The sequence below is a fragment of the Lissotriton helveticus genome, chromosome 11 (assembly GCF_964261635.1).
Source record: "Lissotriton helveticus chromosome 11, aLisHel1.1, whole genome shotgun sequence".
In the NCBI taxonomy this organism is placed as follows: Eukaryota; Metazoa; Chordata; class Amphibia; order Caudata; family Salamandridae; genus Lissotriton; species Lissotriton helveticus.
This window is the reverse complement of record NC_136072.1, coordinates 38059970-38077257: the sequence shown is the minus strand read 5'-3', so window position 1 is coordinate 38077257 and position 17288 is coordinate 38059970. Positions and strand designations below refer to the sequence as shown.

The 17288-nt window shown below is 43.4% G+C and overlaps 13 non-coding genes across 13 annotated transcripts; all 13 read left to right on the top strand.

Moving 5' to 3' along the window:
• The first annotated feature begins 884 nt into the window (after positions 1 to 884).
• Positions 885 to 956, top strand: TRNAG-CCC (transfer RNA glycine (anticodon CCC)). Its single transcript has one exon. It is a non-coding gene; the product is annotated as a tRNA-Gly (tRNA).
• Positions 957 to 4395: 3439 nt separating this feature from the next.
• On the top strand, positions 4396 to 4467 carry TRNAG-CCC (transfer RNA glycine (anticodon CCC)). The gene has a single exon. It is a non-coding gene; the product is annotated as a tRNA-Gly (tRNA).
• Positions 4468 to 5969: 1502 nt separating this feature from the next.
• TRNAG-UCC (transfer RNA glycine (anticodon UCC)) lies at positions 5970 to 6041 on the top strand. Its single transcript has one exon. It is a non-coding gene; the product is annotated as a tRNA-Gly (tRNA).
• Positions 6042 to 6668: 627 nt separating this feature from the next.
• TRNAM-CAU (transfer RNA methionine (anticodon CAU)) lies at positions 6669 to 6740 on the top strand. The gene has a single exon. It is a non-coding gene; the product is annotated as a tRNA-Met (tRNA).
• Positions 6741 to 7289: 549 nt separating this feature from the next.
• Positions 7290 to 7361, top strand: TRNAG-CCC (transfer RNA glycine (anticodon CCC)). The gene has a single exon. It is a non-coding gene; the product is annotated as a tRNA-Gly (tRNA).
• An 878-nt stretch (positions 7362 to 8239) lies between these two features.
• TRNAM-CAU (transfer RNA methionine (anticodon CAU)) lies at positions 8240 to 8311 on the top strand. Its single transcript has one exon. It is a non-coding gene; the product is annotated as a tRNA-Met (tRNA).
• Positions 8312 to 8858: 547 nt separating this feature from the next.
• TRNAG-UCC (transfer RNA glycine (anticodon UCC)) lies at positions 8859 to 8930 on the top strand. Its single transcript has one exon. It is a non-coding gene; the product is annotated as a tRNA-Gly (tRNA).
• Positions 8931 to 10179: 1249 nt separating this feature from the next.
• TRNAG-CCC (transfer RNA glycine (anticodon CCC)) lies at positions 10180 to 10251 on the top strand. Its single transcript has one exon. It is a non-coding gene; the product is annotated as a tRNA-Gly (tRNA).
• An 883-nt stretch (positions 10252 to 11134) lies between these two features.
• TRNAM-CAU (transfer RNA methionine (anticodon CAU)) lies at positions 11135 to 11206 on the top strand. Its single transcript has one exon. It is a non-coding gene; the product is annotated as a tRNA-Met (tRNA).
• Positions 11207 to 11751: 545 nt separating this feature from the next.
• Positions 11752 to 11823, top strand: TRNAG-UCC (transfer RNA glycine (anticodon UCC)). The gene has a single exon. It is a non-coding gene; the product is annotated as a tRNA-Gly (tRNA).
• A 1249-nt stretch (positions 11824 to 13072) lies between these two features.
• On the top strand, positions 13073 to 13144 carry TRNAG-CCC (transfer RNA glycine (anticodon CCC)). Its single transcript has one exon. It is a non-coding gene; the product is annotated as a tRNA-Gly (tRNA).
• A 1502-nt stretch (positions 13145 to 14646) lies between these two features.
• On the top strand, positions 14647 to 14718 carry TRNAG-UCC (transfer RNA glycine (anticodon UCC)). Its single transcript has one exon. It is a non-coding gene; the product is annotated as a tRNA-Gly (tRNA).
• A 1249-nt stretch (positions 14719 to 15967) lies between these two features.
• Positions 15968 to 16039, top strand: TRNAG-CCC (transfer RNA glycine (anticodon CCC)). The gene has a single exon. It is a non-coding gene; the product is annotated as a tRNA-Gly (tRNA).
• Positions 16040 to 17288: the final 1249 nt, after the last annotated feature.

Here is a 17288-nt window from a genome sequence, read left to right as displayed (position 1 = left end):
TGGGCATACTTGTGCTCTCACCTGAATGTAGCGCCACCTTGTAGGCGCCGAAGGTAACTGCGGCTCACAAAATGTTTTATCAGAAGGCAAGTTGAGAGGAATCCAAGAGGCAGATGTCCTTGGAAAGAGCCTCTGACTGCAGCAGGAAGGATGGATGCTTCAAATTTGCACAGTTTCCTGCCCATCGTCCTCTCACGTCCCGAACGCCCACGTCACTCCCCTGAATGCTCCTCATCTGCATAAAGAGAACACTCTGAAAAAGGAGCAGAGTGGTGCAGCGGAAGCGTGCTGGGCCCATAACCCAGAGGTCGATGGATCGAAACCATCCTCTGCTAATTTTGCTTGATTTTTCTTCCAAGGACCAAGCTGTCATTTCCACGCTGCCGGAAAGGAAAAGCGCAAGCTTGTGCCAGCTAAGTGATATAAGACTTCTCAACTACCTGTGTCTGCTGAAATACAAGAGAGGGAGTGTCAAAGGATCCACCCTGTACTTTGAAAGTAAAGACACACAATAATAAGCATACATGACTGGTGGGACCTTCAAACACTTTTCTGTGCAGGCTTTGAATTTCATTCTTCCCTTTTTGTTCTGCTCTTATCTATCTCCTGGGCATTTCATGGAATGTTCTCTCTTTCTCTTCCCTGCTTTGCTTCCCTTGCTGCCTCTATATGTTATATATATATTAATTGTACTGCTGCTTTCCATTCTTCTCTTCTGCACAGCTTTGTCCTTGGTTTTAATCCCCAGTTCCTTACCCTCTGCAAATAACGTTCTACTGCTTTTCATGTTCGTATCTAAACCAAATGCACCATTGAAGCTGGTGCAAGATAGTCATTGATCTCTGAGTCATAATATTTAGAACCGAGAGCAGAAATGTCAGAGGGTGTTGGTGGTATAGTGGTGAGCATAGCTGCTTCCCAAGCAGTTGACCCGGGTTCGATTCCCGGCCAACGCAATGCAAATACTTATATATTCTGCAAGCAGGATATACTTTAATTCAACATTTCACAAAATGGAAATATCATGAACAGATTAATCAGCCATATATAAAGAAATAAACAAATACGTAGGCAAACCTCTTGATCGCCCCTTCTGCTACATTCATTGTCCTAATATATGATAAGTTTCATAAAGCAGAGTCACCACTCACATGTGCTGGTAATAAATATGTTACAGTGGGCAGACAATGAAAGGGCTGAGGCCCGACCAGACATTATAACTCTAGCATCTCTATGTTAGAAAGCATTTCTAGGCAATATCTAGCCTCTGAAAAAAATATACAAGATCCACCGATAAATCTGTCAAAAGTCCTTAACATTTTGTGCATACTTGTGCTCTCACCTGCATGTAGTTTATGCGCAGGGGGGTTTACCCATTTGTAGTCACTGGGACCTGGGTTGAGCTAGATATGAAAAAGGAAGGGGTCCCAGTGTATCACGGGGATTTATTTGAGTAAGTAAAACACAATTACTAGAAGAACAATTGTTTAGATCCGCACGGTTTTATTCACAGTGGGATGTAGTATAATGTACAACTAATATAATGCAATAAACTGTATTAAACGTCATACAGTGCCCCACGAGGGAAAGGGAACGTGATGGTGAGGAAATCGTGAAGTGAAGGGATCATGTGACAGTAAAATCAGTTGTCATGTGACAGTAAAATCAGTTGTTTAGGCATTTACTCATGCCACCAATAGGGTAGCAACAACTTGCATATCACATAGTAAATAATTCACATAAGGGCATACGACACCAAGTACAGCATATATACAATTGTTGGTGTGAGGTCGCCACAATACAAAACAAACAGTCGACGTTTCGACCCTCTTGTAACTGCAGGATAGTTTTAACCTTGCTGTAGGGTCTTCATCAGGACCATAGTGGGGAAGTGGGGGCAAAGGACCTATTAGGGGTATAATGATTTCAGATTAGAGGGTAGAAATCAACCTCTATGTAGAACACACAGGTAGAGAAAGCCAATATAAATGAAACATCGTGCAGAAAAGCACATTACATTGTTTAAAACGTACTTCCTATTTACGCAATTAATGGTGGGTTAATTAGTCACGCTGGTGAAAGGGCAGATGCGTGTCGCTCCACAGGCACATGCAAACAAAGATACCCAAATGGGTGGGAGGGTAGGTCAACAACGCACAGACTTAATTATGCGTCCCTTCAACGAGAGGCCGACTAACAAGAGCGGTAGCCATTAACACTTATAATGGAATTGAGGAACTATTGCCTATGACCAAGCATGCGGTGGCATTGGCTCACAATGTGAGCGTGTCTACAACATAGCTGATGTGTGACGGTGGCCGTGGATTTGGTTAATAGCAATGGTGAGCCTACAGGATTAAGTTATAATTAAAGGTCAGAAAAGGATTCATTAATGATGACAAAACGGGAAATGGCGCTTACCAAAAGTCCGCGTGCAGTGTAATCTTGAGCGGGGACTCGGATAATTAAAAACAACAAGTTGAAGAGTAATACCGCATCTGAAAAAGGGGGAGCGAGTCATGGTGTAATATCAAAAAAACATAATCGTGGCAAAACAAGGGCGGACACCTTGGAAAAACGGCTAAGCGGCTTACCGATTTCAGGCGGTATGTAAATTATGCGTGGTCAGGCACCCAGTCGCAGTTGTCAGACTTCAAGGAAAATTAAAGGATGAGTCTGAGGAAAGTAAAATGGGGAAGAGTGATTCAGGATGAGAAGCAACTCATAAGTACAGAATAACTGACTCGTCATGTGAGCCGTGTAGCTTACCGAATTTGAGGCGGCAAGTGGATTGTCCGCGATCGGTTTCAAGAGTCGATTATTCTGAGACTTCCTGATACCAGATGAGTCTGAGGGAGTCAAGAATGGGGGATAATAAATCATACTGGTCTCATAAGAGAGCGGGAAGTAGCTCTCAGGGGCAGGCTGACTTACTTGATCGAGTTTGACGGCTCTGTGCGCGAGTTGCGGTGCGAGTGCCGCGCTTCCTATTTTGCTGTGGGAGTCATAGCGACAGGTCACGTGGTGGCCACAGGGAAGAATGAAGCTAGTAAAAAGACCACTTGGTCAGGCATACTCGTTGTGACAGCAAGGTAGTCGAGTAATACAAAGGCAATTTACATTACAAACAGGAAAAACATTTGTAGAATGGAAAAAAAAACAAACAATAATGATAATTGAAATAAGGACTGTATATAAAGACCTGCGGGTGAGAATTCCATGGCGGGTACTGGGTCAACCACACTATTTACAAATATTATTGCTGTTGTGTGAGATGCCCTGATTGTAATTAATGGAGCGTACCTCTCAAACATGAGGGTAAAAAGCAGAGTCACCACTCACATGAGCTGGTAATAAATATGTTACAGTGGGAAGACAATGAACGGGCTGAGGCCCGACCACACATTATAACTAAAGCATCTCTATGTTAAAAAGCATTCCTAGGTAATGTCTAGCCTCTGAAAAAAATATGTAAAATCCATCGATAAATCTGGCAAAAGTCCCCAATATTTTGGGCATACTTGTGCTCTCACCTGATGTAGCGCCACCTTGTAGGCGCCGAAGGTAACTGCGGCTCACAAAATGTTTTATCAGAAGGCAAGTTGAGAGGAATCCAAGAGGCAGATGTCCTTGGAAAGAGCCTCTGACTGCAGCAGGAAGGATGGATGCTTCAAATTTGCACAGTTTCCTGCCCATCGTCCTCTCACGTCCCGAACGCCCACGTCACTCCCCTGAATGCTCCTCATCTGCATAAAGAGAACACTCTGAAAAAGGAGCAGAGTGGTGCAGCGGAAGCGTGCTGGGCCCATAACCCAGAGGTCGATGGATTGAAACCATCCTCTGCTAATTTTGCTTGATTTTTCTTCCAAGGACCAAGCTGTCATTTCCACGCTGCCGGAAAGGAAAAGCGCAAGCTTGTGCCAGCTAAGTGATATAAGACTTCTCAACTACCTGTGTCTGCTGAAATACAAGAGAGGGAGTGTCAAAGGATCCACCCTGTACTCTGAAAGTAAAGACACACAATAATAAGCATACATGACTGGTGGGACCTTCAAACACTTTTCTGTGCAGGCTTTGAATTTCATTCTTCCCTTTTTGTTCTGCTCTTATCTATCTCCTGGGCATTTCATGGAATGTTCTCTCTTTCTCTTCCCTGCGTTACTTCCCTTGCTGCCTCTATATGTTATATATATATTAATTGTACTGCTGCTTTCCATTCTTCTCTTCTGCACAGCTTTGTCCTTGGTTTTAATCCCCAGTTCCTTACCCTCTGCAAATAACGTTCTACTGCTTTTCATGTTGGTATCTAAACCAAATGCACCATTGAAGCTGGTGCAAGATAGTCATTGATCTCTGAGTCATAATATTTAGAACCGAGAGCACTAATGTCAGAGGGCGTTGGTGGTATAGTGGTGAGCATAGCTGCTTCCCAAGCAGTTGACCTGGGTTCGATTCCCGGCCAACGCAATGTAAATACTTATATATTCTGCAAGCAGGATATACTTTAATTCAACATTTCACAAAATGGAAATATCATGAACAGATTAATCAGCCATATATAAAGAAATAAACAAATACGTAGGCAAACCTCTCGATCGCCCCTTGTGCTACATTCATTGTCCTGCTATATGATAAGTTTCATAAAGCAGAGTCACCACTCACATGTGCTGGTAATAAATATGTTACAGTGGGCAGACAATGAAAGGGCTGAGGCCCGACCAGACATTATAACTCTAGCATCTCTATGTTAGAAAGCATTTCTAGGCAATATCTAGCCTCTGAAAAAAATATACAAGATCCACCGATAAATCTGTCAAAAGTCCTTAACATTTTGTGCATACTTGTGCTCTCACTTGCATGTAGCGCCACCTTGTAGCTGTCGAAGGTAACTGCGGCTCACAAAATGTTTTATCAGAAGGCAAGTTGAGAGGAATCCAAGAGGCAGATGTCCATGGAAAGAGCGTCTCACTGCAGCAGGAAGGTTGGATGATTCTAATTTGCATAGTTTCCTGTCCAACGTCCACAACGCTCCCAAACGCTCAAAAGCCTCGCCCTCACCGGGTAGATCTCTGGCACCCAGGTAAAGCCAAATCCTGAGCATGCTAGCGCTAGTATCACAGAGAGAGATATAGAGGGTTCAAGAGCTGCTGTCTTGATAAAGGTTTGAAACGGCTAGTGCCTGAGAGTGTCTGACTTTCAGTTATGACTGATTGTGAGAGGGGAAGATTAAGTTTTTCTATACCCAGCATGCCTTGCGATATACTTAGGCAAATGAGGTGAGAGCCCGACCAATCCCACGCTACTCTGCTGAATGCTCCTCATCTGCATAAAGAGAACACTTTCCCAAAGCAGCAGAGTGGCGCAGCGGAAGCGTGCTGGGCCCATAACCCCGAGGTCGATGGATCGAAACCATCCTCTGCTAATTTTGCTTGATTTTTCTTCCAAGGACCAAGCTGTCATTTTAAGGCTGCCAGCAAGGAAAAGCGCAAGCTTGTGCCAGCTATGGTAGAAACGACTTCTGAACTATCTGTGTCTGCTGAAATACAAGAGAGGGATCGTCAAAGGATCCAACCTGTACCTTGAAAGTAAAGACACACAATAATAAGCATAAATGACTGGTGGGACCTTCAAACACTTTTCTGGGCATGCTTTGAATATCATTCTTCCCTTTTTGTTCTGCTCTTATCTATCTCCTGGGCATTTCCTGGAATGTTCTCTCTTTCTTTTCCCTGCTTTGCTTCCCATGCTGCCTCTATATGTTCATATCCATTATTTGTACTGCTGCTTACCATTCTTCTCTTCTTCACAGCTTTGTCCTTGGTTTCAATCCCAGTTCCTTACAATCTGCTAAAACCTTTCTACTGCTTCTCATGTTGGTATCTAAACCAAATGCACCATTAAAGCTGGTGCAAGATAGACATTGAACTCAGGGTCGTAATGTTTAGAACCGAGATTGCACAGATCAGAGGGCGTTGGTGGTATAGTGGTGAGCATAGCTGCCTTCCAAGCAGTTGACCCGGGTTCGATTCCCGGCCAACGCAGTAACAATTCTTATATATTCTGCAATCAGGATATATTTTAATGCAACATGTCACAAAATGGAAATATCATGAACAAATTAATCAGCCATTATATAAAAAATAAACAAATATGTAGGCAAGCATCTCGATCGCCCCTTCTGCTATACTCATTGTCCTACTATATGATAAGTTTCATAAAGCAGAGTCACCACTCACATGAGCTGGTAAGAAAATGTTACAGTGGGAAGACAATGAACGGGCTGAGGCCCGACCACACATTATACCTAAAGCATCTCTATGTTAAAAAGCATTCCTAGGTAATGTCTAGCCTCTGAAAAAAATATGTAAAATCCATCGATAAATCTGGCAAAAGTCCCCAATATTTTGGGCATACTTGTGCTCTCACCTGAATGTAGCGCCACCTTGTAGGCGCCGAAGGTAACTGCGGCTCACAAAATGTTTTATCAGAAGGCAAGTTGAGAGGAATCCAAGAGGCAGATGTCCTTGGAAAGAGCCTCTGACTGCAGCAGGAAGGATGGATGCTTCAAATTTGCACAGTTTCCTGCCCATCGTCCTCTCACGTCCCGAACGCCCACGTCACTCCCCTGAATGCTCCTCATCTGCATAAAGAGAACACTCTGAAAAAGGAGCAGAGTGGCGCAGCGGAAGCGTGCTGGGCCCATAACCCAGAGGTCGATGGATCGAAACCATCCTCTGCTAATTTTGCTTGATTTTTCTTCCAAGGACCAAGCTGTCATTTCCACGCTTCCGGAAAGGAAAAGCGCAAGCTTGTGCCAGCTAAGTGATATAAGACTTCTCAACTACCTGTGTCTGCTGAAATACAAGAGAGGGAGTGTCAAAGGATCCACCCTGTACTTTGAAAGTAAAGACACACAATAATAAGCATACATGACTGGTGGGACCTTCAAACACTTTTCTGTGCAGGCTTTGAATTTCATTCTTCCCTTTTTGTTCTGCTCTTATCTATCTCCTGGGCATTTCATGGAATGTTCTCTCTTTCTCTTCCCTGTTTTGCTTGCCTTGCTGCCTCTATATGTTATATATATATTAATTGTACTGCTGCTTTCCATTCTTCTCTTCTGCACAGCTTTGTCCTTGGTTTTAATCCCCAGTTCCTTACCCTCTGCAAATAACGTTCTACTGCTTTTCATGTTGGTATCTAAACCAAATGCACCATTGAAGCTGGTGCAAGATAGTCATTGATCTCTGAGTCTTAATATTTAGAACCGAGAGCGCAAATGTCAGAGGGCGTTGGTGGTATAGTGGTGAGCATAGCTGCTTCCCAAGCAATTGACCCGGGTTTGATTCCCGGCCAACGCAATGCAAATACTTATATATTCTGCAAGCAGGATATACTTTAATTCAACATTTCACAAAATGGAAATATCATGAACAGATTAATCAGCCATATATAAAGAAATAAACAAATACGTAGGCAAACCTCTCGATCGCCCCTTCTGCTACATTCATTGTCCTAATATATGATAAGTTTCATAAAGCAGAGTCACCACTCACATGTGCTGGTAATAAATATGTTACAGTGGGCAGACAATGAAAGGGCTGAGGCCCGACCAGACATTATAACTCTAGCATCTCTATGTTAGAAAGCATTTCTAGGCAATATCTAGCCTCTGAAAAAAATATACAAGATCCACCGATAAATCTGTCAAAAGTCCTTAACATTTTGTGCATACTTGTGCTCTCACCTGCATGTAGCACCACCTTGTAGCTGTCGAAGGTAACTGCGGCTCACAAAATGTTTTATCAGAAGGCAAGTTGAGAGGAATCCAAGAGGCAGATGTCCATGGAAAGAGCGTCTCACTGCAGCAGGAAGGTTGGATGATTCAAATTTGCATAGTTTCCTGTCCAACGTCCACAACGCTCCCAAACGCTCAAAAGCCTCACACCGGGTAGATCTCTGGCACCCAGGTAAAGCCAAATCCTGAGCATGCTAGCGCTAGTATCACAGAGAGAGATATAGAGGGTTCAAGAGCTGCTGTCTTGATAAAGGTTTGAAACGGCTAGTGCCTGAGAGTGTCTGACTTTCAGTTATGACTGATTGTGAGAGGGGAAGATGACATTTTTCTATACCCAGCATGCCTTGCGATATACTTAGGCAAATGAGGTGAGAGCCCGACCAATCCACGCTACTCTGCTGAATGCTCCTCATCTGCATAAAGAGAACACTTTCCCAAAGCAGCAGAGTGGCGCAGCGGAAGCGTGCTGGGCCCATAACCCAGAGGTCGATGGATCGAAACCATCCTCTGCTAATTTTGCTTGATTTTTCTTCCAAGGACCAAGCTGTCATTTTAAGGCTGCCAGCAAGGAAAAGCGCAAGCTTGTGCCAGCTATGGTAGAAACGACTTCTGAACTATCTGTGTCTGCTGAAATACAAGAGAGGGATCGTCAAAGGATCCACCCTGTACCTTGAAAGTAAAGACACACAATAATAAGCATAAATGACAGGTGGGACCTTCACACACTTTTCTGGGCATGCTTTGAATATCATTCTTCCCTTTTTGTTCTGCTCTTATCTATCTCCTGGGCATTTCCTGGAATGTTCTCTCTTTCTTTTCCCTGCTTTGCTTCCCATGCTGCCTCTATATGTTCATATCCATTATTTGTACTGCTGCTTACCATTCTTCTCTTCTTCACAGCTTTGTCCTTGGTTTCAATCCCAGTTCATTACAATCTGCTAAAACCTTTCTACTGCTTCTCATGTTGGTATCTAAACCAAATGCACCATTGAAGCTGGTGCAAGATAGACATTGAACTCAGGGTCGTAATGTTTAGAACTGAGATTGTACAGATCAGAGGGCGTTGGTGGTATAGTGGTGAGCATAGCTGCCTTCCAAGAAGTTGACCCGGGTTCGATTCCCGGCCAACGCAGTACCAATTCTTATATATTCTGCAATCAGGATATATTTTAATGCAACATGTCACAAAATGGAAATATCATGAACAGATTAATCAGCCATTATATAAAAAATAAACAAATATGTAGGCAAGCATCTCGATCGCCCCTTCTGCTATACTCATTGTCCTACTATATGATAAGTTTCATAAAGCAGAGTCACCACTCACATGAGCTGGTAATAAATATGTTACAGTGGGAAGACAATGAACGGGCTGAGGCCCGACCACACATTATAACTAAAGCATTTCTATGTTAAAAAGCATTCCTAGGTAATGTCTAGCCTCTGAAAAAAATATGTAAAATCCATGGATAAATCTGGCAAAAGTCCCCAATATTTTGGGCATACTTGTGCTCTCACCTGAATGTAGCGCCACCTTGTAGGCGCCGAAGGTAACTGCGGCTCACAAAATGTTTTATCAGAAGGCAAGTTGAGAGGAATCCAAGAGGCAGATGTCCTTGGAAAGAGCCTCTGACTGCAGCAGGAAGGATGGATGCTTCAAATTTGCACAGTTTCCTGCCCATCGTCCTCTCATGTCCCGAACGCCCACGTCACTCCCCTGAATGCTCCTCATCTGCATAAAGAGAACACTCTGAAAAAGGAGCAGAGTGGCGCAGCGGAAGCGTGCTGGGCCCATAACCCAGAGGTTGATGGATCAAAACCATCCTCTGCTAATTTTGCTTGATTTTTCTTCCAAGGACCAAGCTGTCATTTCCACGCTGCCGGAAAGGAAAAGCGCAAGCTTGTGCCAGCTAAGTGATATAAGACTTCTCAACTACCTGTGTCTGCTGAAATACAAGAGAGGGAGTGTCAAAGGATCCACCCTGTACTTTGAAAGTAAAGACACACAATAATAAGCATACATGACTGGTGGGACCTTCAAACACTTTTCTGTGCAGGCTTTGAATTTCATTCTTCCCTTTTTGTTCTGCTCTTATCTATCTCCTGGGCATTTCATGGAATGTTCTCTCTTTCTCTTCCCTGCTTTGCTTCCCTTGCTGCCTCTATATGTTATATATATATTAATTGTACTGCTGCTTTCCATTCTTCTCTTCTGCACAGCTTTGTCCTTGGTTTTAATCCCCAGTTCCTTACCCTCTGCAAATAACGTTCTACTGCTTTTCATGTTGGTATCTAAACCAAATGCACCATTGAAGCTGGTGCAAGATAGTCATTGATCTCTGAGTCATAATATTTAGAACCGAGAGCGCAAATGTCAGAGGGCGTTGGTGGTATAGTGGTGAGCATAGCTGCTTCCCAAGCAGTTGACCCGGGTTCGATTCCCGGCCAACGCAATGCAAATACTTATATATTCTGCAAGCAGGATATACTTTAATTCAACATTTCACAAAATGGAAATATCATGAACAGATTAATCAGCCATATATAAAGAAATAAACAAATACGTAGGCAAACCTCTCGATCGCCCCTTCTGCTACATTCATTGTCCTAATATATGATAAGTTTCATAAAGCAGAGTCACCACTCACATGTGCTGGTAATAAATATGTTACAGTGGGCAGACAATGAAAGGGCTGAGGCCCGACCAGACATTATAACTCTAGCATCTCTATGTTAGAAAGCATTTCTAGGCAATATCTGGCCTCTGAAAAAAATATACAAGATCCACCGATAAATCTGTCAAAAGTCCTTAACATTTTGTGCATACTTGTGCTCTCACTTGCATGTAGCGCAACCTTGTAGCTGTCGAAGGTAACTGCGGCTCACAAAATGTTTTATCAGAAGGCAAGTTGAGAGGAATCCAAGAGGCAGATGTCCATGGAAAGAGCGTCTCACTGCAGCAGGAAGGTTGGATGATTCAAATTTGCATAGTTTCCTGTCCAACGTCCACAACACTCCCAAACGCTCAAAAGCCTCGCCCTCACCGGGTAGATCTCTGGCACCCAGGTAAAGCCAAATCCTGAGCATGCTAGCGCTAGTATCACAGAGAGAGATATAGAGGGTTCAAGAGCTGCTGTCTTGATAAAGGTTTGAAACGGCTAGTGCCTGAGAGTGTCTGACTTTCAGTTATGACTGATTGTGAGAGGGGAAGATGACGTTTTTCTATACCCAGCATGCCTTGTGATATACTTAGGCAAATGAGGTGAGAGCCCGACCAATCCCACGCTACTCCGCTGAATGCTCCTCATCTGCATAAAGAGAACACTTTCCCAAAGCGGCAGAGTGGCGCAGTGGAAGCGTGCTGGGCCCATAACCCAGAGGTCGATGGATCGAAACCATCCTCTGCTAATTTTGCTTGATTTTTCTTCCAAGGACCAAGCTGTCATTTTAAGGCTGACAGCAAGGAAAAGCGCAAGCTTGTGCCAGCTATGGTAGAAACGACTTCTGAACTATCTGTGTCTGCTGAAATACAAGAGAGGGATCGTCAAAGGATCCACCCTGTACCTTGAAAGTAAAGACACACAATAATAAGCATAAATGACTGGTGGGACCTTCAAACACTTTTATGGGCATGCTTTGAATATCATTCTTCCCTTTTTGTTCTGCTCTTATCTATCTCCTGGGCATTTCCTGGAATGTTCTCTCTTTCTTTTCCCTGCTTTGCTTCCCATGCTGCCTCTATATGTTCATATCCATTATTTGTACTGCTGCTTACCATTCTTCTCTTCTTCACAGCTTTGTCCTTGGTTTCAATCCCAGTTCCTTACAATCTGCTAAAACCTTTCTACTGCTTCTCATGTTGGTATCTAAACCAAATGCACCATTGAAGCTGGTGCGATAGACATTGAACTCAGGGTCGTAATGTTTAGAACCGAGATTACACAGATCAGAGGGGGTTGGTGGTATAGTGGTGAGCATAGCTGCCTTCCAAGCAGTTGACCCGGGTTCGATTCCCGGCCAACGCAGTACCAATTCTTATATATTCTGCAATCAGGATATATTTTAATGCAACATGTCACAAAATGGAAATATCATGAACAGATTAATCAGCCATTATATAAAAAATAAACAAATATGTAGGCAAGCATCTCGATCGCCCCTTCTGCTATACTCATTGTCCTACTATATGATAAGTTTCATAAAGCAGAGTCACCACTCACATGAGCTGGTAATAAATATGTTACAGTGGGAAGACAATGAACGGGCTGAGGCCCGACCACACATTATAACTAAAGCATCTCTATGTTAAAAAGCATTCCTAGGTAATGTCTAGCCTTTGAAAAAAATATGTAAAATCCATCGATAAATCTGGCAAAAGTCCCCAATATTTTGGGCATACTTGTGCTCTCACCTGAATGTAGCGCCACCTTGTAGGCGCCGAAGGTAACTGCGGCTCACAAAATGTTTTATCAGAAGGCAAGTTGAGAGGAATCCAAGAGGCAGATGTCCTTGGAAAGAGCCTCTGACTGCAGCAGGAAGGATGGATGCTTCAAATTTGCACAGTTTCCTGCCCATCGTCCTCTCACGTCCCGAACGCCCACGTCACTCCCCTGAATGCTCCTCATCTGCATAAAGAGAACACTCTGAAAAAGGAGCAGAGTGGTGCAGCGGAAGCGTGCTGGGCCCATAACCCAGAGGTCGATGGATCGAAACCATCCTCTGCTAATTTTGCTTGATTTTTCTTCCAAGGACCAAGCTGTCATTTCCACGCTGCCGGAAAGGAAAAGCGCAAGCTTGTGCCAGCTAAGTGATATAAGACTTCTCAACTACCTGTGTCTGCTGAAATACAAGAGAGGGAGTGTCAAAGGATCCACCCTGTACTTTGAAAGTAAAGACACACAATAATAAGCATACATGACTGGTGGGACCTTCAAACACTTTTCTGTGCAGGCTTTGAATTTCATTCTTCCCTTTTTGTTCTGCTCTTATCTATCTCCTGGGCATTTCATGGAATGTTCTCTCTTTCTCTTCCCTGCTTTGCTTCCCTTGCTGCCTCTATATGTTATATATATATTAATTGTACTGCTGCTTTCCATTCTTCTCTTCTGCACAGCTTTGTCCTTGGTTTTAATCCCCAGTTCCTTACCCTCTGCAAATAACGTTCTACTGCTTTTCATGTTCGTATCTAAACCAAATGCACCATTGAAGCTGGTGCAAGATAGTCATTGATCTCTGAGTCATAATATTTAGAACCGAGAGCAGAAATGTCAGAGGGTGTTGGTGGTATAGTGGTGAGCATAGCTGCTTCCCAAGCAGTTGACCCGGGTTCGATTCCCGGCCAACGCAATGCAAATACTTATATATTCTGCAAGCAGGATATACTTTAATTCAACATTTCACAAAATGGAAATATCATGAACAGATTAATCAGCCATATATAAAGAAATAAACAAATACGTAGGCAAACCTCTTGATCGCCCCTTCTGCTACATTCATTGTCCTAATATATGATAAGTTTCATAAAGCAGAGTCACCACTCACATGTGCTGGTAATAAATATGTTACAGTGGGCAGACAATGAAAGGGCTGAGGCCCGACCAGACATTATAACTCTAGCATCTCTATGTTAGAAAGCATTTCTAGGCAATATCTAGCCTCTGAAAAAAATATACAAGATCCACCGATAAATCTGTCAAAAGTCCTTAACATTTTGTGCATACTTGTGCTCTCACCTGCATGTAGCGCCACCTTGTAGCTGTCGAAGGTAACTGCGGCTCACAAAATGTTTTATCAGAAGGCAAGTTGAGAGGAATCCAAGAGGCAGATGTCCATGGAAAGAGCATCTCACTGCAGCAGGAAGGTTGGATGATTCAAATTTGCATAGTTTCCTGTCCAACGTCCCGAACGCTCCCAAACGCTCAAAAGCCTCGCCCTCACCGGGTATATCTCTGGCACCCAGGTAAAGCCAAATCCTGAGCTTGCTAGCGCTAGTATCACAGAGAGAGATATAGAGGGTTCAAGAGCTGCTGTCTTGATAAAGGTTTGAAACGGCTAGTGCCTGAGAGTGTCTGACTTTCAGTTATGACTGATTGTGAGAGGGGAAGATGAAGTTTTTCTATACCCAGCATGCCTTGCGATATACTTAGGCAAATGAGGTGAGAGCCCGACCAATCCCACGCTACTCTGCTGAATGCTCCTCATCTGCATAAAGAGAACACTTTCCCAAAGCAGCAGAGTGGCGCAGCGGAAGCGTGCTGGGCCCATAACCCAGAGGTCGATGGATCGAAACTATCCTTTGCTAATTTTGCTTGATTTTTCTTCCAAGGACCAAGCTGTCATTTTAAGGCTGCCAGCAAGGAAAAGCGCAAGCTTGTGCCAGCTATGGTAGAAACGACTTCTGAACTATCTGTGTCTGCTGAAATACAAGAGAGGGATCGTCAAAGGATCCACCCTGTACCTTGAAAGTAAAGACACACAATAATAAGCATAAATGACTGGTGGGACCTTCAAAAACTTTTCTGGGCATGCTTTGAATATCATTCTTCCCTTTTTGTTCTGCTCTTATCTATCTCCTGGGCATTTCCTGGAATGTTCTCTCTTTCTTTTCCCTGCTTTGCTTCCCATGCTGCCTCTATATGTTCATATCCATTATTTGTACTGCTGCTTACCATTCTTCTCTTCTTCACAGCTTTGTCCTTGGTTTCAATCCCAGTTCCTTACAATCTGCTAAAACCTTTCTACTGCTTCTCATGTTGGTATCTAAACCAAATGCACCATTGAAGCTGGTGCAAGATAGACATTGAACTCAGGGTCGTAATGTTTAGAACCGAGATTGCACAGATCAGAGGGTGTTGGTGGTATAGTGGTGAGCATAGCTGCCTTCCAAGCAGTTGACCCGGGTTCGATTCCCGGCCAACGCAGTACCAATTCTTATATATTCTGCAATCAGGATATATTTTAATGCAACATGTCACAAAATGGAAATATCATGAACAGATTAATCAGCCATTATATAAAAAATAAACAAATATGTAGGCAAGCATCTCGATCGCCCCTTCTGCTATACTCATTGTCCTACTATATGATAAGTTTCATAAAGCAGAGTCACCACTCACATGAGCTGGTAATAAATATGTTACAGTGGGAAGACAATGAACGGGCTGAGGCCCGACCACACATTATAACTAAAGCATCTCTATGTTAAAAAGCATTCCTAGGTAATGTCTAGCCTCTGAAAAAAATATGTAAAATCCATCGATAAATCTGGCAAAAGTCCCCAATATTTTGGGCATACTTGTGCTCTCACCTGAATGTAGCGCCACCTTGTAGGCGCCGAAGGTAACTGCGGCTCACAAAATGTTTTATCAGAAGGCAAGTTGAGAGGAATCCAAGAGGCAGATGTCCTTGGAAAGAGCCTCTGACTGCAGCAGGAAGGATGGATGCTTCAAATTTGCACAGTTTCCTGCCCATCGTCCTCTCACGTCCCGAACACCCACGTCACTCCCCTGAATGCTCCTCATCTGCATTAAGAGAACACTCTGAAAAAGGAGCAGAGTGGCACAGCTGAAGCGTGCTGGGCCCATAACCCAGAGGTCGATGGATCGAAACCATCCTCTGCTAATTTTGCTTGATTTTTCTTCCAAGGACCAAGCTGTCATTTCCACGCTGCCGGAAAGGAAAAGCGCAAGCTTGTGCCAGCTAAGTGATATAAGACTTCTCAACTACCTGTGTCTGCTGAAATACAAGAGAGGGAGTGTCAAAGGATCCACCCTGTACTTTGAAAGTAAAGACACACAATAATAAGCATACATGACTGGTGGGACCTTCAAACACTTTTCTGTGCAGGCTTTGAATTTCATTCTTCCATTTTTGTTCTGCTCTTATCTATCTCCTGGGCATTTCATGGAATGTTCTCTCTTTCTCTTCCCTGCTTTGCTTCCCTTGCTGCCTCTATATGTTATATATATATTAATTGTACTGCTGCTTTCCATTCTTCTCTTCTGCACAGCTTTGTCCTTGGTTTTAATCCCCAGTTCCTTACCCTCTGCAAATAACGTTCTACTGCTTTTCATGTTGGTATCTAAACCAAATGCACCATTGAAGCTAGTGCAAGATAGTCATTGATCTCTGAGTCATAATATTTAGAACCGAGAGCACAAATGTCAGAGGGCGTTGGTGGTATAGTGGTGAGCATAGCTGCTTCCCAAGCAGTTGACCCGGGTTCGATTCCCGGCCAACGCAATGCAAATACTTATATATTCTGCAAGCAGGATATACTTTAATTCAACATTTCACAAAATGGAAATATCATGAACAGATTAATCAGCCATATATAAAGAAATAAACAAATACGTAGGCAAACCTCTCGATCGCCCCTTCTGCTACATTCATTGTCCTAATATATGATAAGTTTCATAAAGCAGAGTCACCACTCACATGTGCTGGTAATAAATATGTTACAGTGGGCAGACAACGAAAGGGCTGAGGCCCGACCAGACATTATAACTCTAGCATCTCTATGTTAGAAAGCATTTCTAGGCAATATCTAGCCTCTGAAAAAAATATACAAGATCCACCGATAAATCTGTCAAAAGTCTTTAACATTTTGTGCATACTTGTGCTCTCACCTGCATGTAGCGCCACCTTGTAGCTGTCGAAGGTAACTGCGGCTCACAAAATGTTTTATCAGAAGGCAAGTTGAGAGGAATCCAAGAGGCAGATGTCCATGGAAAGAGCGTCTCACTGCAGCAGGAAGGTTGGATGATTCAAATTTGCATAGTTTCCTGTCCAACGTCCACAACGCTCCCAAACACTCAAAAGCCTCCCCTCACCGGGTAGATCTCTGGCACCCAGGTAAAGCCAAATCCTGAGCATGCTAGCGCTAGTATCACAGAGAGAGATATAGAGGGTTCAAGAGCTGCTGTCTTGATAAAGGTTTGAAACGGCTAGTGCCTGAGAGTGTCTGACTTTCAGTTATGACTGATTGTGAGAGGGGAAGATGACGTTTTTCTATACCCAGCATGCCTTGCGATATACTTAGGCAAATGAGGTGAGAGCCCGACCAATCCCACGCTACCCTGCTGAATGCTCCTCATCTGCATAAAGAGAACACTTTCCCAAAGCAGCAGAGTGGCGCAGCGGAAGCGTGCTGGGCCCATAACCCAGAGGTCAATGGATCGAAACCATCCTCTGCTAATTTTGCTTGATTTTTCTTCCAAGGACCAAGCTGTCATTTTAAGGCTGCCAGCAAGGAAAAGCGCAAGCTTGTGCCAGCTATGGTAGAAACGACTTCTGAACTATCTGTGTCTGCTGAAATACAAGAGAGGGATCGTCAAAGGATCCACCCTGTACTTTGAAAGTAAAGACACACAATAATAAGCATAAATGACTGGTGGGACCTTCAAACACTTTTCTGGGCATGCTTTGAATATCATTCTTCCCTTTTTGTTCTGCTCTTATCTATCTCCTGGGCATTTCCTGGAATGTTCTC